Source organism: Penaeus japonicus, unplaced genomic scaffold, assembly GCF_977035675.1.
Source record: "Penaeus japonicus unplaced genomic scaffold, GWHDUDI00000001_assembly GWHDUDI00000004, whole genome shotgun sequence".
Lineage (NCBI taxonomy): Eukaryota > Metazoa > Arthropoda > Malacostraca > Decapoda > Penaeidae > Penaeus > Penaeus japonicus.
The window spans coordinates 14,368,119-14,383,118 of record NW_028234406.1 but is presented as its reverse complement, the minus strand read 5'-3'; positions in this window follow the sequence as shown (position 1 = coordinate 14,383,118).

Genomic DNA, 15,000 nt, shown 5'->3' with positions numbered 1-15,000 from the left:
TGACCTGGAGGTCGTCCCGTTGAGGAATAGGTGATTTACCTTGATTGACCATGCTAGTGGTCGGTAAGATCATGCGCCAAATTGAACTCGTCCCGTGGGGAACCCGTGGGGAAACGCTGTCTTAGCTCGAGAACAAAGATAAATATGATGAATTAGACTATGCTAGATATTTCAATTGCGTGGCCGATCTCGTCCTTCTGAAATAAGGTGCGGCGTAATAGCCAAGATCGGGGCAACTGAAAGCAATACCATTAATATGTGCATAGCTAATAAAAATGTGGAGGTAGCAAGCCTGGAACGTCTGATAAGTGATAAGCGCGCTATCTCTGTTTGAGAGAATTAATTGTGACGTCAGGTTGTCAAGATCTCCTAAGGCGCGTTTGCACCGGAGTGCGAAAAATTAACCCGTAATTCGCGGTTTATTCAATATTGGTACCATAGATACGCTGAATTAGGGTGTGAGATGCATATGCAATGGGCATCATGCAATGAAGGCCCGATAAGTGAGGTACAGTAGCTGGAGAAAGGCAAAGTTAAGCTGAAAAGCTATAAAATATGAAATGATAAATAAACCTTTTCCTGACTGCCCTAATGAACGTCGCGTTCAGTAATATCATGATAAGATATTTGGCGTTCCGATTGACCCATGAAATGTTTCGAAAGGTCGGAAACTCGGAGAGGCCTATGATGATAACATATATGTTTAATGTTGTCGAAGTCGACAATTGCTTAGAATTAAAAATAATGACAATCATATCATACGATGATCAAAGTTACTTGCAATTAAATAATGAGATATGGAAGTAACAATAATCAATAATGCAATGAAAAATGCAAAGATAGTCGAATATGACTATACAATGAAATAGGAATAAAGCTAAGAAACGAACATGCATCTGTCAACATTTCTAGCTAAATGTGATGATAAATCATAATATGAAGTGATGAAACATGTTATGATATGAAAGAATTGTCATAGAGCTTGTAATTAATTAACAATCATAAGTACACAAGGTAAAAAATTATCAAAACATAAGACTGTCGAATGTTGAGAAATATATAGAATTTCACAAAGACAGTACAAATTGTTAATCCAATTATCGGATTACAATGTGACCGAGTGAGGTCAGTAGTGTGACCATTAAACGATTCACAAATGACAAAGTATGTCATGTTACAGGAGATGCAGATATATAAGTCATGCATTAGAAATATATAAACGTATTTGCAGACAATAAAATAAATGAAAATGTAGAGAAAATCAGAGTTAAGACACATATAATTCTTAATATTTGTTAACGATTTTCTTACAAATTCACACGTGCAAGAATGACATAGGATAAGGTCACATACAGAACGGTCAAGAAGTGACCGAAAGGTCACGTGTGAAACTACCATCCTAATTAACACGGACATGAAGTTGACCACAAGGGACAGAATGGTCGCGAGAAAATATAACACATTGTCAAAGTTTTATGTTCAGATTGACCATACGAACGGGTCACGGGTCAAGTGAGGTCAGATGCAAAATACATTTAATTTAATGTATGTTAAAGCAAAAGAAAAGAAATCACATTAAATTTCCCATAATAAAAGAGCAAATTTAACAAATGTTAACGCAAAGTGAATTACATTTCCACGAATACATAGTATAAACCATATTCAAAAAAGGAAAATATAGAAAATCACAAGAAAAATAATCACACGAGATTAAATAATGAATCTGAACCATGTAATTTGATATATTTTTGTTCGAAGAAATTCGATATGTTAAATTTCGCATAGGAACGAAACTCAAGAAAATCACACAGATATTAGAAATTCTATATAAGAAATTTCGAAGTTATTGCCATAAGAATATGATGTGATTTACAGTTATTTACTTAACTAACGCACATAAAAACAAATCATGCATTATACGTAGTAAAATGTAATCGTAAATTCACACAAGATAACTTAGAGAAATCAAAGCGTAGAATGATAGAATAAGTAAACGAAACATAGTTACTTTATCGGCTTCCTATGAAAGACTAATGTCACACCTTTATGTGAATGTCTACAAGAGTACGAATAACCTTGAAACGTTAATAATAGCAAACGTAAGCTAACATAGAATAATTGTTAAACATTCGTAGCATAGTAAAATGAACGAATAACGTACACATCGGGAGACATAAAATAATGATGTGAAATATTACGTTACCGAATGTTAACGAAAAGTTATTTAGTGAAATTAACGAAACGATACGTAGAAAAAAATATCACTAATTAACAAAATGAGAATAGATGAAAAGCGTGGGAGGGAGGGCGGGGGAATGACGGGGGAGGATTTTACAAAAAACAGGGAGAAAAAAAAATGCAATGGGGAGGGGGGGCAGGGAAACACAGGAGATACAGTGTCTAGCAACCTTAAAGTGACTTACCTTTTGTTGCTGAGAGAAGAGAAGTAGCTTCACTGCGATTGTCGTGTTCCTCTTAGTGCTGACGTTCACAATCACAAAATACACACTTAGACAATACTAACGTGGCGATAATTGTCCCAACCGTTACCATATGAGGCGGGATAGACAAGGGTTATTTAAGTACGCGCGAGCGGTTCACGACTTAAATAAAAATTAGGTTAATATTCTACACTTTTAACCTAAAACGAGGAGGTACTTCTCCAGATATCACTAACTATGTTACGTAGTGAAAAAAATAGAACGAAGAGCCACTTGTATGCCTAAATTGTGCAAAAAAAAATAGAAACTAGGTCCTATCAATTTGTTATTAATCGAACAGAATCGAAATATTTGTAGCGAGCGGCCTACGAACATTTATAATCAATTAACGTATAAAACTAATTAACGACGTTAGGTTCTTATCCTGCATTTCCACCAGAATATGTGGTGAGCAGAATGAATCTCACCGCTGACACCAGTTTTTGTGATGGGTATAAGATGTGTCCCTACTACGACCAGTTTGTGTAAATTGTATATATCCTAAATACTAACACTATTTGTGTAATTGGCACGACGGGTCCCGTCCCGGGCACCCGAATATGTTGCGAGCAGAGATTGATCTAATTCCCACACATAATATATAAAGGGATGATGTTAAACACGGTAGCGAAAACATTAACAATATATTATAAAATCAAGATATATATATAACATTATTTACAAGGGAGGCACGATATATATATATGCAAGGGGGAAGCTAAGCCTATCGCAAAGCTAATAATACCTGAGCTAAGATATATCAATAACCCTAATATAAACACAACACTAAGGAAAACACAGACAATGCACAGTATATGAAATAAGCTAAGTCGCTAAAGGCACTAAAACACTGTCTACCTGGAATCCTTGAGGAGGTGAAGGGAGAGGAAGGACCTCTCGACTTGAAGGTCGAACTAATTCTGTCTAAATCTATCAATGACCTAATTTGAGGGAGATACTGGGTCAGTGCGAGGGGCAGCGACAATTCTTCTAATTGGTCAGGAAGCTGCCCGACCCGGCGGTGATTGGTCCACGTGGTAATGAGGCAGGACCTTGGCCACGCCTCCGAACGTGGGCATTCAGGACTGACCTGGAACTGGGAGACATTGTGTTTAAGTAACTAGAAATATTTAATTATTGCTTCGATATGAATTTTGAATCTTTATCATATACAATAAGACCTTCATAATATATCAATGCATATACATACATACATATATATATACATATATATAGATATATATACATATATATATATATATATATATATATATTTATACGTATATATATATATATACTGTATATATATGTATATGTATATATATATATATATATATATATATATATATATATATATATATATATATATATTTATATATATGTATATATATATATATATACATATATATATATATATATATATATATATATATATATATATATATATATACATGTGTGTGTATATATATATATATATATGTAAGTATATATATATACATATTATGTATATATCTATATGTATATATATATATATATATGTATATATATATATATGAATATATATATATATATATATATATATATATATATATATAAACATATATATATATTACATAGATATTATATATATATATATATATATATATATATATATATATATATATATATATATATATATATACATATATATATACATATATATATATATATATATATATATATTATATATATATATACATATATATATATATATATATATATATATATATTATAATTATTATAACTGTACTATGTCATTATTATAATCACCAGTGTTACATATTTCATATTAACATTATCACCATCATTTTCATTCTTATTATCATGTGTGTGTGTTTGAGTGTATAATTATTATTCTTGTATTGTCATTATTATAATCATTTGTGATACATATCTTATATCAACATTATCACAATCATTTTATTCTTATTTTCAATCATTATCATTATTGTTATTATCATCATCATTATCACTATCCTTATCATTACTCGTAATTGTTATTGTTATCACTATTATCATGACCATCATTGTTATCGTTATCATTGTTATTGTTGTTATTATCGTTATCACTATCATTATCTATCATACTCTTTTTGTTGTTGCTGTTGTTTTTATTGTTTTATCATTATCATAACCAACATCTTTATCATTATCATTACTACTACTGCTGCTACTATCATTATCATTAATACTTTCATTGTTTAAATCTTCATTATCGTCAGCTTCATCGTCATCATTATCATTACCGCGACCAATTTTAATACTATTATCATTATGATTAATACTATCATAGTTTTCATCTATATTAACCTCATCACCATCATCATCATCATCTTCATCATTATCATAATTACAAACAATACTATCCGTTGATTATAATCACCATAAAATCGCATCACATCATATCAAGATTAAAGTATTATCAAGCAGCTCCATCACAAGGGAAATAAAAAAGCTTCCATGAATAAATACTGAATCTTTTAATAATTTTTTCCTACATGTTTACACTGAGATGAATGGGTTTTCCCTTCTCAATGCGTACTGTTTTAAATTATTTCTTCAGGACAGCTTTAAGGAGTCTGTCGTCCCCTTTAACTCTCTTAAAGTAGGAAGATAGTTTCTTTAGACTTATTTCAGTTTAATTTTCAGTTCAGATGACTTTTTTTTCTTTTTTCCCCATCTTGTTACCTTTTATTTCTCTTCTATTTTTTTTTTTTTTTTTTTGTCTCTAGCTGTGTGCGTTTGGGATTGACGATAGCCAGGAACAATCAAGGTTTTTTTTCATAATATTTCGGTGTTTTATATATTTATCCTTATCTTGTTTTGTTTGTGTGTTTATGCTGATTATGCTAATTCCTCTTTTATAGTTCTTTGTTCTAAATACTCTGATGAACTGGGTTCAAGATAAATAATAGAAATAAGGAGACGTAGAGAGTGGGAGTGAAAGATGGAGACGGATGGAGAGAGAGAGAGAGAGAGACAGAAAGACAGAGAGAGAAGGAAAAAGGAGAGAGAGAGAGACAGAAAGGGAGGACCACCGCTTTTATATACATATATGAAGTAATATTCGAACTGTTCATTTGCTATCACTAGCTTCTCATGCAATATACCTTCAGGAGATTTAACTATCAATGCGCAATTAACGTTATCTAACCAATTATAGAGGGATTAAGGTCGGTAAGTTTTACTGTAGTAATTCTCTTGATTCGAAGATTTACTCTCATTAATTTACAACGAGTTGATAAAGCAGGATTGTATAATCACGGTGATGCTGTCGCTCAGCCAAAGGTGAACTATGTCTTAAAACCGAATATTCATTTTTTTTTTTTTCGTTATATGTGGAAAAGCAGGTTAGATGAATGCATAAAGAAAGCACATATACAAGAACATATAAATGCACACAGATGTACATGAATACACTCGCTAACACACACACACATACACAGGCACAGACACACACACTTAATACCAAATATCGTTTTGAAATCCCATTTACCAAGCTGATCACCATCTTAACAAGTATCACAACCTTCTCTTTCCTATGATTATTTGAAAAAAAAAAAATCTCACAGAGCGTTATATCGCGAATGCATCCAAGAGAGACTTATGAATGGCGACCGTGATAGTGAATGACACTGAATGACCAACTTTACCATGAAATAGCCTGACGTTCAGCCGTATCACGAACCGAGCTCGAACCGTCTGTCTGCGGAAACGAGCTTACGAGGAGCTGATGGGCGCGGAAATGGCTCAAATGAGACGATTGACCGATCGACTCGTTAAATCACCGCGATAATCGTTTAATGCGATTCTATCCCGGTCGTGGTGGGCGTGCACGGGCGAGTGAGGGAAAGAGACACTCTTCGAAGCCACTTTGTTATAGGATCTGTTTGCTTCCACGTGATAACACTTTGTCGCGCAAGGTTAGGAAGAGTCGCAAGCGCTTTTAATATCACTATTGATTCTTTGCTGTCGGGAAAAGCCTTTTCTCTTCCGTCGACTGTTGTGCCTCTGCGTCTTTTTTGAGTTTGAGAACACTTCACTTCACAATAGCTACCGCCATTATTATCATTCTTAATTATTTGCAGTCAGTAATGAGCCCTATTTGAGTCTGAGAACACTTCGCTGTGCAACATTGGGAACAATAGCTACCGCCATTATTATCATTAATAGCTTTTTGCTATTAGTAATCTGCACTATTTGAGTTTGAGAACACTTCGCTGCAGAACGTTAGGAATAGTCACTCGCGCCATTATCATCCCTATTAAACTATTTGTTGTCACAAATGCCATCTCTCTCCCGTCTAACTTCATGGAGTTTAAGTTTGCTTTTTAATATTTATTTGCTTTATTTCTACTCATTTCACATGTTATTTTATCAACTTTTGTTTTATCATGTTTTATTATCATTATCATTATTTTTATCATTCTTATCACTATTTTTATTATTGCTATTACTATCATTAGTATTAGTATCATGATGATTAGTATTGTTATCATAATTATTCCCTTACATAAATATATACACACAAATCCATCTCTCTTTCTCTCTCTCTCTCTCTCTCTCATTCTCTCTCTCTCTCTCTCTCTCTCTCTCTCTCTATATATATATATATATATATATATATATATATATATATACAGATATATTTATATATAATCATATATGTATGTATATATACATATGTATATATATACACATAAACATACATACATGTACATATGTAGGTATATACATATATATGCATATTCATTTATACATACATACATACACATATGTACGTGCGTATATCAATATAGAATTATCACATTCACAATGCAATACTGATACTTTGAGAGATAAAAGGATTTATGTAATAAAAGTTTGAAATAAATTCGTGATATTGAAATGCAATGCAAAAAAAATAATAATGATAAAAAAATAATAATAATAATAAAGCTAATATATTGAGAATTCTATCGTTACTTTGAACATTTATCAAACAAACGATAAAGTAATTTGTTACTCTATTTTGAAAACGTGATTAATGTGATTAAGTGGAACTGCTGTTTGCCCTGCCTTGTGATTTTATGAATTTCATGATATAGTAGATCGATAGACATAAGGATAGATAGATGCACACACACACACATACACACACATATAAATACACACACGAATATGTGTATATCTATCTATCTATACATATATAAACATGTATGTATATATATATATATATTTGTGTGTGTGTGTAAGTGCATACATATATACATATGTATGTATGTGGGACGGTGAAATAGATATATAGATACCCAGACCGATTCAGATGAATAGATATATAGTGTATTTCAATCCGTCCAGATTCAAGAGAATATCACGAAGGGCGTGACGGAAAGGTCAGTTTTTATCCGTTGGTAATAATCGTTATCCTTGATTTAAAAAAAGGGAAAGTTTTTACAGCAAATAATGAGTCGCTTTGAACAGCAAAATGAGGCATTACATTTGTTTTAAATGCAGCTCGCTGATCAAACACTCTCCCTTAGTTAAAAATAACTATTCAGTACTTTCATATATTTGCATGGCTGGATGGAAGCTTTATAATAACGAGGCATAAAAGCGTGGACTAGACGCAAAAGGATTAATATCTCCTTATTATTATCCTTATTATTGTGATTATTATCATTATCATTATAAGTATCATTATTATTAGTATTTCCACCATCAATATCATTATTACTCTCTTTTATTACCATTAATATCATTATTACTATCTTTTATTACCATTAATATCATTATTACTATATTTTGTTACCATTAATATCATTATTACTATCTTTTATTACCGTTAATATCATTATTTTCATGTAGATGTGAGAGGAATAAAGATTTCGTTGATAGGAATCGCGTAGAAATACATAAGACATCGGGACAAGCAAGATAGGAAGTTTTTGAAAGCTGAAAAGGGAAGAGCCTGTGAATTTTGATTTACAGTAGATAGTGTAAATTGGTTGTAAAAAAAATATATATATATGTATATATATATATATATATATATATATATATATATATATAACGTATATCATTATGTACTTCATAGAATTTAAGGTTATAATTTAGATTTAGATGAGTATAAAAGGGAACAAGAGTGTAAATCAAGTACAAAGTTCACAAGAATACATTTCCTTTGATTTGCTGCTTTAAGGCCTTCTTGAGTCCTTAAAAAAAATCGTTTTTTTTTTTTTCTTCTTTTTTTTCTTTCTTTTCTGTATTTCCATGTTTCCTTTATTTCATTTTGACTTATATTTATTTTCTGAATCATGTTTCAAATTCAAACTTATTTAACTTTTTTTCCTGTCCTTTCCTTTCGTGTTTTTTTTTTTTTCTGTATTTCCATGTTTCCTTTATTTCATTTTGATTTATATTTATTTTCTGAATCATGTATCAAATTCATTCTTATATATTTATCTTTCTTCTTTTTTTTTACCGACTATGATTATTGATATAAAAAATCATAATGACAATGAGAAAAAAATGAATAACCGTATAAACATCTATAATGATCATTATTGTATATTCTACGACCTAACACTAACGCAACTGAAAATGATGATAATGATAGAAATAATGATATGATGATAATGATAACGATGACAATAAGAAGAACATTAGTTATAATAAAAATTATAATACTGATGACAATGATTATAAAAAACAACAACAATACAAATAAGAATGCTAATAATAATCATCATGCTAACGATAATGGTACTAACAAAAATGATAATAACCATAAGGATATCAATCACCATAACAATAATAGTGAACATACAAATAAACAATAATGATATCAAACACAATGATCACAATCATAACAGGATTGTGTGGAAGGGTGGCAGGCGTCAGCAGCTGAGATGGAGATTGTGGACCTGCACTCGCTCCAGTATTCAGTTGAAATAAAGCCTTTATTTCGATAGGGATTATAATATTGATACTAATGAGGATATTGATGAGAAATAGTATGGTGATAATGATTATGATCATGCTAATGAAATTGATGATAATGATAATGATGATAGTAAAACGAAGATAATAATAATGATAGTAGTAATGAGGATAATAAAGATGATTACGATGATAATGATAATAACGATAGCAACGATGATTTTGATGATGATAGTTTATGAGATATTAATTATTTGGGATTGACGATAGCCCGGAACTATCACGGTATTTGTCTGTTTGTTTCGTTTTTCATATTGTTTCGGTGTTTTATTTATCTATCCTTATTTTGTTTGTTTGTGGGTGTGTATATGTTTATGGTGATTATGCTAATTCCTCTTTTATAGTTTTTTGTTCTAAATACTCTGATGAATTACTAAAGGGTTCAAGAAAAATAACAGAAATAAGGAGACATGTGAGGGAGTGAAAGAAGGAGAGTGATGGACAGAGAGATGAGAGAGAGAGAGATAGGGAGAGAAAGAGAGAGAGGGAGGAGAGAGAGAGAAAGAAAGAGAAGGAGAGCGAGAGAGAGAAATGGAGGGGGGGAGAAAGAGAGAGAGAAAAAGAGAGAGAGATGGAGGGGGAGGGGAAGAGAGAGAGAGAGAGATGGAGGGGGGGGGGGGGGGAAAGAGAGAAAGAGAAAGAGAGAGACAAAAAGGGAGGACTACCACTTTTAAGAAGTTTGCCTATATTACCTGTATACATATGTGAAGTAATATTCGAACTGTTCATTTGCTATCACTAGCTTCACAAGCATATACCTTCGGGAGATTTATCTATCAACGCGCAATTAACGTTATCTAACCAATTATAGAGGGATTAAGGTCTTTGATTTTTGCTGTAGTAATTCTCTTAATTCGAAGATGTACTCTCATTAATTTACGAGTTGATAAATCAGGATTGTATAATCACGGCGATGCTGTCGCTCAGCCAAAGGTGAACTATGTCGTAAAACCGAATATTCATTTTTTTTTTTTTTTTTTATGTGGAAAAGCAGGTTAGATGAATGTATAAAGAAAGCACATATACAAGAACATATTAATGCACACACACACATATACACATACACACACACGCACACATACATACACACACATACACACACACACATACACATACACACACACCTAATACCGAATATATCACATCGTTTTGAAATCCCATTTATCAAGCCGATTACCTTCATAACAAGTATTACAACCTCCTCTTTCCTATGATTATTTGAAAAAGAAAAAAAATCTCACAGAGCGTCATATCGCGAATCCATCCAAGAGGAGAGACTTATGAAAGGCGACCGTGATAGTGAATGACACTGAACGATCAACTTTACGATGAAATAGCCTGACGTTCAGCCGTATCACGAACCGAGCTCGAACCGTCTGTCTGCGGAAACGAGCTTACGAGGAGCTAATGGCCGCGGAAATGGCTCGAATGAGACGATTGACCGATCGACTCGTTAAATCACCGCGATAATCGTTTAATGCGATTCTATCCCGGTCGTGGTGGGCGTGCACGGGCGAGTGAGGCAAAGAGACACTCTTCGAAGCCACTTTGTTATAGGAACTGTTTGCTTCCACGTGATAACACTTCGTTGCGCAAGGTTAGGAAGAGTCGCAAGCGCTTTTAATATTACTATTGATTCTTTGCTGTCAGTTTACCATCTCTCTTCCGTCTACTGTTTGCCTCCGCGTCTTTTTTGAGTTTGAGAACACTTCACTTTACCGTCATTATTATCATTCTTAATTATTAGCTGTCAGTAATTCGCCCTATTTGAGTTTGAGAACACATTAAGAATAGTCACTAGCGCCATTATTATCCCTATTAACTATATGTTGTCACAAATGCCATCTCTCTCCCGTCTAACTTCATGGAGTTTAAGTTTGCTTTTTAATATTTATTTGCTTTATTTCTACTCATTTCACATGTTATTTTATCAAATTTTGTTTTATCGTGTTTTATTATCATTATCATTATTTTTATCATTATTATCATTATTGTTATTATTGCTATTATTATCATTAGTATTAGTATCATAATGGTTATTATTGTTATCATCATTATTCCCTTACATACACATACACACACAAATCCATCCCTCTGTCTCTATCTCTCTCTCTCTCTCTCTATATATATATATATATATATATATATATATATATATAAATATATATATTTATATATAATCATATATGTATGTATATATGCATATGTATATATATACATAAATATACATACATGTACATATATAGGTATATACTGTACATACATATGCATATTCATTTATACATACATATAAACACATGCGTACGTGCGTATATTGATATAGAATTATCACATTCATGATGCAATACTGATACTTTGAGAGATAAAAGGATTTGTGTAATAAAAGTTTGAAATAAATTCGTGATATTGAAATGAAATGCAAAAAAATAAAAGTAAAATAGATAAAAAATGAATAAATAAAGCTAATATACTGAGAATTCTACCGTTACTTTGAACATTTATCATACAAACGATAAAGTAATTTGTTACTCTATTTTGAAAACGTATTCAATCGTTTAATGCTTCCCATTAATGTGATTAAGTGGAACTGCTGTTTGTCCTGCCTTGTGATTTTATGAATTTCATGATATAGTAGATCGATAGATATATAGATAGATATATGCACACACACACATACACACACATAAATACACACACGAATATGTGTATATCTATCTATATATATATATAAACATGTATGTATATATATATATATATATTTATATATTTGATTGTGTGTGTGTAAGTGCATACATATATACATATGTATGTATGTGGGACGGTGAAATAGATAAATAGATACCCAGACCGATTCAAATGAATAGATATATAGCGTATTTCAATCCGTCCAGATTCAAGAGAATATCACGAAGGGCGTGACGGAAAGGTCAGTTTTTATCCGTTGGTAATAATCGTTATCCTTGATTTAAAAAAGGGAAACTTTTTACAGCAAATAATGAGTCGCTTTGAACAGCAAAATGAGGCATTACATTTGTTTTAAATGCAGTTCGCTGATCAAACACTCTCCCTTGGTTAAAAATAACTAGTCAGTACTTTCATATATTTGCATGGCTGGATGTAAGCTTTATAATAACGAGGCATAAAAGCGTGGACTAGACGCAAAAGGATTAATATCTCTTCATTATTATCCTTATCATTGTGATTATTATCATTATCATTATAAGTATCATAATTATTAGTATTTTCACCATCAATATCATTATTACTATCTTTTATTACCATTAATATCATTATTACTATTTTTTATTACCATTAATATCATTATTACTATCTTTTATTACCATTAATATCATTATTACTATCTTTTATTACCGTTGATATAATTATTTTCATGTAGATGTGAGATAAATAAAGATTTCGTTGATAGGACTCGCGTAGATATACATAGGACATCGGGACAAGCAAGATAGGGAGTTTTTAAAATCTGAAAAGAGAGGAGCATGTAAATTTAGATTTACAGTAGATAGTGTAAATTGGTTGTAAAAGAAAAAAAAAAAAAAAAAAAAAACATATATATATATATGTATATATATATATATATATATATATATATATATATATATAATGTATATCATTATGTACTTTATAGAATTAAAGGTTATAATTTATATTTAGAATGTATGAGTATAAAAGGGAACAAAAGTGTAAATCAGCACAAAGTTTACAAGAATACATTTCCTTTGATTTCCTGCCTTAAGGCCTTCTTGAGTCCTTAAATAAAAATCGTTTTTTTTTTTTTTTCTTTTTTTTCTTTCCTTTCTGTATTTCCATGTTTCTTTTATTTCATTTTGACTTATATTTATTTTCTGAATCAAGATGTTTCCTTTATTTCATTTTGATTTATATTCATTTTCTGAATCTTGTATCTAATTCATTCTTTTTTTTTTTTCTATGTTTTACCGACTGTGATTATTGATATAAACAATTATAATAACAATGAGAAAAAAATGAATAAACGTATAAACATCTATAATGATCATTATTGTATATTCTACGACATAACATTAACACAACTGTAGAATTAATGATATGGTAATAATGATAACGATGACAATAAGAAGAACATAAATGATAATAAAAATGATAATACTGATGACAATGATAAAAAACAACAACAATACAAATAAAAATGCTAATAATAACCATCATCATGCTAATGATAATGGTAATAACCAAAATTATAATAACTATAAGGATATCAATAATTATAGCAATAATAGTGAACATAAAGATAAACAATAATGATAACAACAACAATGATCACAATCAAAACAGGATTGTGTGGAAGGATGGCAGGCGTCAGCAGCTGAGATGGAGATTGCAGACCTGCACTCGCTCCCGTATGCAGTTGAAATAAAGCCTTTATTTCGATAGGGATTATAATCTTACTGATACTGATAAGGATATTGATGAGAAATATTATGATGATAATGGTTATATTCATGCTAATGAAATTGATTATAATGATAATGATGATATTAAAATAAAGATAGTAATAATGATGGTAGTAATGATGATAATAAAGATGATTACGGTGACCATGATAATAACGATAACAACAATGATGATGGTGATGATAGTTTATGAGATATTAATTATTTGGGATTGACGATAGCCCGGAACAATCACGGTATTGGTCTGTTTGTTTCGTTTTTCATATTGTTTCGGTGTTTTATTTATCTATCCTTATTTTGTTTGTGTGTGTGTATGTTTATGGTGATTATGCTAATTCCTCTTTTGTAGTTCTTTGTTCTAAATACTCTGATGAATTACCAAAGGGTTCAAGATAAATGACAGAAATAAGGAGACATGTAGAGAGAGGGAGTGAAAGATGGAGAGTGGTGGAGAGAGAGATGAGAGAAAGAGAGAGGGAGAAAGAAAGAGAAAGAGAGAGAGAGAGATGGAGGGGGGGGGGTGAGAAAGAGAGAGAGAGACAGAAAGTGAGGACCACCGCCTTTAAGAAGTTTGCATATATTACCTGTATACATATATGAAGTAATACTCGAACTGTTCATTTGCTATCACTAGCTTCACAAGCATATACCTTCGAGAGATTGAACTATCAATGCGCAATTAACGTTATCCAATCAATTATAGAGGGATTAAGGTCTCTAATTTTAGCTGTAGTAATTCTCTTGATTCGAAGATTTACTCTCATTAATTTACGAGTTGATAAAGCAGGATTGTATAATCACGGTGATGTTGTCGCTCAGCCAAAGGTGAAGTATGTCGTAAAACCGATTTTTTTTTTTTTTTTTTTTCGTTGTGTGGAAAAGCAGGTTAGATGAATGCATAGAGAAAGCACATACACAAGAACATATAAATGCACACAAACGCACATGGATACACTCGTTAACACACACACATACACACAAACACACACATACACAGGCACAGACACACACACACTTAATACCAAATATAATTTTGAAATCCCATT